This window comes from Suncus etruscus, chromosome 14 (assembly GCF_024139225.1).
Source record: "Suncus etruscus isolate mSunEtr1 chromosome 14, mSunEtr1.pri.cur, whole genome shotgun sequence".
Taxonomy (NCBI): domain Eukaryota; kingdom Metazoa; phylum Chordata; class Mammalia; order Eulipotyphla; family Soricidae; genus Suncus; species Suncus etruscus.
Genome location: NC_064861.1, coordinates 65,366,251 through 65,371,201, shown reverse-complemented (window position 1 = coordinate 65,371,201; position 4,951 = coordinate 65,366,251).

Below are 4,951 nucleotides of genomic sequence, written 5' to 3'. Positions count from 1 at the left end.
CTCAGTGCAGAGTCAGGAGTAACCCCTAAGCAACCTTGGTATGGTACCAAAACAAAACAAAAAAACAATAAAGGCAATAACAAAAAAACTTTAAGTGACCCCAAATTTACAGTCCAGCTCTTTGGATCCCAAGGGAATCAGCCTGACTCTCTAAGCAGTCTTGGAAGGATGGGACTAGATGTTTCTCTCTGTTCATCCAGTGGATTCTAGAGTACTAACTGATTTGCATATTGTATAGCTAGAAGTCTTGGAGCAGCCCTAAACCTCCTGCCCACTAGATATTTCTGTTGCTTAACAAAGCATGACCACCCTAATTACATAGTGAACATGAGCAGTAAATGGTTCAAAGACGGTTTTACTGTTTTCTGTTAGGAAAATTCACATGTAGGAACATTATAGAACAGTTTTGGAAATTTCCTTAGCCTTCCTCATATAAAAAAAATCACACTGTGTGACTATTTCAGCAGTTTGACATTTAAAAACCTTAGAACAGATGAGGCCACCATCAATTTTATCGACATCTACCCTGGAGGAAGTTCGGGGAGGACTTTGGAATGAGGTGGTCACTGGGCATTTTAAAACTCTTGCCTCTTTTTCTTTCTCTGCACCAGATTTATCACCAGCTTGACTTCTTCGGGGCCCATGGTTACAGTCAGACTCAGGACACTAAGGCCAAGTCTGGAACAGTACGGACTGGGAAATGGTATCAGAGCCTGAAGACAGACAGTGAGGTTCTGCACTTGCTCATAAAATCGTTCTGGGCGTTCTCATGCCAGCCTTCAGCCAGATGCAACCTTCTCCTGTTTGCCTTCTAAGGAGATTAAGACTGGACATTTTATTTTGTTTCCCTTTTAGTTTAGTTGAAGGTTTTATGATGTCTTAGTTGAGCAACTCAGGGGACTTGCAAATCAACATGCTGCTTTGGAAAACAGCCTGTTGTTTCTAGTGATGCTTTTTAGGTGGGTGTCCACAGACCTCTGGGTCCATTAGGCAGTTTGGAATTAGAATTTAAACAGTAACGTAGGTCCTAAAGCAATACTAGAGGTTGCATGCTATGAACACCAAATTAGGGTGTCCAGAGAATCTGTGTGAAGGAGACCAAAGTTAGCCCATGGCAAGGTAACCAAAGGAAATTTATATTGAAAAAATTTTGTTATTTAGTTATTACCTTTTCTTCCCTTTCACTTTTACTGTGGTGGTGGTTGTGTGTGTGTGTGTGTGTGTGTGTGTGGGGCCGGGTATGTGTTTGTTGTAGTGATCACAGATAACACACTCTTGGTTGTGGTGTTGCCTGGAGTTTGGATGTTTAGTTGTGGTGCTTGTACATAGCTGTGGTGCTTGCTTATGTGGTTGTGGTGCTAGCCAAGAGAGAAGAGTTTGGGGCAGTGCTCACATACTCCTGATTACACCTACCATATCTCTCCTCTCTTCTCTGCCATATCTGACTACTGTGCTCAGGAATGTTTCGTGACACTCCTCGGGATCATATATGGTGCCAGGGATCAAACTGGGAACGGCCAGTTTGCAAGCCACTTGCAAAGCAAGTGCCCTCCCTGCAAAAGAACCTTTTACATTTTTGGGAAATAGACCCAAGAGCTTCCTTGAGTGCTTCGTTGTTTGTGAGATAGATTATAATCTGCTGGTTAAGGGAGATATTGGCCAAATACAGCCCAGTTTATCCATACACTGTGGAGTGGGCTTCCTCCTAGAAGTCTGGGTTGGGGTCACCCCAATTCTACCAGCAAATGTTCAGAGAAAGCTAGGCTTATTCTTCATTGCAGCTACACCTTTTTGTACAGCCATGAAGAAGGAGCAGCCCTGCCTTGCCTGCCCTGAGCATCCTCAGACCATCGAGCCACGTGACAAAAAAAAAAAAAAAGAAAAAAAAAAAGAAAAGGAAATGTCCTTTTCCTCCTCCCCGACCTTCTGTGCCTGAGTCATAACAGACCCAACCACATGGTCTCTACATTGGTGGTTTCAACTGTTGGTCTGCAGGCATGATGAGGTAGAAGCCCCTGGCTCTGTATTCCCAAGTTTTCACATCCCTAGAAAGCAGCCAGGGAACCAGGTCAGCAGATAGACCCATATGCTCAATAGTCATGCAAGGGGTGGGCAGAGTAGGGTAAGGAAGGTCCTCATAAAATTCCATTCTCCCCTTCTCTGGGAAGGACCTATCTGGGATGTCTAGAAAAAGCCCTTGCAGCCCAGCAAGGAGGAGGAATTGAGCACAGAAGATGAGTAGTAGTCTGGAATTTACACCCAAGCCCCAGCTCTGACCTCATTTCTTTGCTGTATGTCATGAACTGCCTGAAAGCTTTGGTTTGGTGCCTATGTGCTGCTGCTGGGAACTGGGATAAAGGTCAAATTTGTGTCTTCTCAAGTATCTGTCCCTTGCCCCCAAAGTCTCTTTGCAGGTTGGCCCAGATCAGGTCATGGGCTGACTGGTAGGGGTGGTACTTCCTCACACTGCTTGGAGGACAGCATTGCCCCGGGTGCACTGATGGGTCTTATTCCATGTCCCTTTGATGTTCTCCATATTTTCCCTTTTCTCTCCATTTCCACTTAACCTGAGGAGTGACAGAAACTCAATGCTGACCACTTCATTAGCTAGTGACCTTGTCCTCTTGGCCCTCTGCCCTGTGTGCTCTCCTGGGTAGGTGGCCTCCTGTTAGACATCCTTGTTAAATAAAAGTCAGGACTTGGGTGCCATTGGCGCAGGGCATGTATTTTTAACACTGATGCAGAGAACTTGATCTTGATGGCTTGCTCTCTTGGCCCTATGTGTAGGCGGCATGCAGTGGTGGGTTCTTACCTTTGAAATAGTCAAGCCTAGTTACTAAAGGTCCCTCTCCTTCCTTGAGACCCTTTCCATGGGTCTGTCCCTACAGTGATTGCTTTTTCTTCCTGCCCACAGACCATTCCTCAATGGAAGCTCACAAAGGCATGAGGCCCTGTTGATATAGTACTTGAAAACCCGATGTCCTCCTGGCCACTGAGGTTGGGGAGCAGTGGAATAGTCAAAGTCTTGGGAGACCATGAATAGTGGGTATATTGCTCCCACTTCTTGTCAATGTGATGATCAAAGGATGAGAGTGACAGCCACTGTGGTGACCAGTGGCAAAAGATGAAGCATCTACACATTAGCCAATCTGAATATCTCACACTCCACAAGCTGGATACCACCAATGAACCCACTTTTGGGTAGAAGAACTGAGATTCACAAAAGCCTGTGATTTCCCAGCAGGTTAAAGTGGGGAGCGTCGGGGAGACCAATTTTCTAGCTATTCCTAAACCATGAGTCTGTCACAGATTTTAAGTGGTGCTTCCAGAAAATCCTCATGTAATTCCTTGTCTAGGGAGGGGCTGTAAATATCTCACTTGACCTAACAGATGTGTTTATAAATGAAGTCTGGGAATCAGGCAAGCTCTTCTTTTTCCGACCTTCTCTAGGACTGGCTTTTAACTGCTTCCTACATCCCGTGGGAGTCTGGCCGGACAGATCCCTTGGCAGGGGCTAGAAATAGCTCTCATCGCCTATTTTTAAGTAACATGTGATGTCAGGAAAAGAGGCAGGAATGGATGCTGAGAGGAGGCAAGCTCACGGTGGGTTGAAGAATTGAACAGACACTAAGAGGGCGGAACCAGGAAACAGTTTGGAGAAACAGCATCAAGTTTGACCAAAAGACCGAAGTTGGCAAAGCTGACCTGGGTAGCTTTTCTGCCTTGCCCATCCCATGCATTTCTGCCACATTCCTTGAGTGCTGCCCATGGGAAGCTCTTCTAGGAGGGGAAAAGCTTTAGCCCTTAAAGTACACCAACTTATTTTTCTTAGTTTTTTTTTTTTTTTGGGGGGGGGGGGCACATTCAGTAGTACTCAGGGAGCTGCTCCTCGCCCTGTGCTTAGGAGTCACTCCTAGTCATGCTTTGGGGACCTGGTACAGATCCAAAAATCAAACCTGGATCAAATGCATGCAAGGCAAATAACCTTGCATGGCTGCTGAACCCATTTTCCTTGGTAGAAAAGTGAGGGTTTTTTTCTAAGCAACATGGAACCTAGAATTATTGACCTCAGTAGCATCCACCCTCCCAAAGGTCTACTGTCTTTCTCTTGGTACCTCCAGGCACTATGCAGTGGTGTCTGGTAACACTAAGATTTTCTCTGAATGCTGAGGTTTTGTCTGCCACTCTGGTCTGGCAGGTTAGTTTTTCCCAGTGCCTTGACTCTCTCAGTATTACATTGTTTTTCCTTGAGAAATGGGATGGCTGGCACTCACCTCTCTGTTTCCGGCTGAGCCTGGATACTCAGCGGGGCACTCGGGAAGGCTGGTGGAGCCAGCCAATGATACCTCCCGAGCTGGGGAAGAAGAAAAGAAAGAACAAAATCTTGTTGGAGGGAGCTTTGTAGGCCAAGTGGCAAACGGGCCACCTGATCTTCCCATTCCTTTGGGCTTATTTTTCTTGGGTGAGATTTCTATCTGGGGTCGGGGCTTGTGAAAGTCTTCCCCACCTAGAACAGGAATGCAAGTAAATGGCACAGCGGCTCGAGTTCTTCGGTGCTGATTATGAGCAGAAAAAGCTACCTCTTTCCCCTAGCAAAGGCTTTCAAAAAAGCAAGCCAGAGCAGCTGATGTTAATTAGAAATTAGACAGCGCTTTAGCCCCACATTCCTCAACCTTCTCAGACCTATGGACAGGCTCAGAGTGGTGGTTACAAGCCAGACATTAGAGCAGCAGTTTCCAACCTCTCTAGACCAGCAGACCCTCATCAGCCCGCACTAGTGGTTGAAGATCATTGTTCTAGGCCAGTGTTTCCCAAAGTGGATGCTATTGCTTCCCAGGGGCAAATTATGGGGGGATTTCTGCTTGAGTTACATGTAAATGCCCAACTGGTAATTTTGCTCATTAAGCCACATCCAGTGGGAGCCACTGGTAGACCATGTGGGAGCCAACGT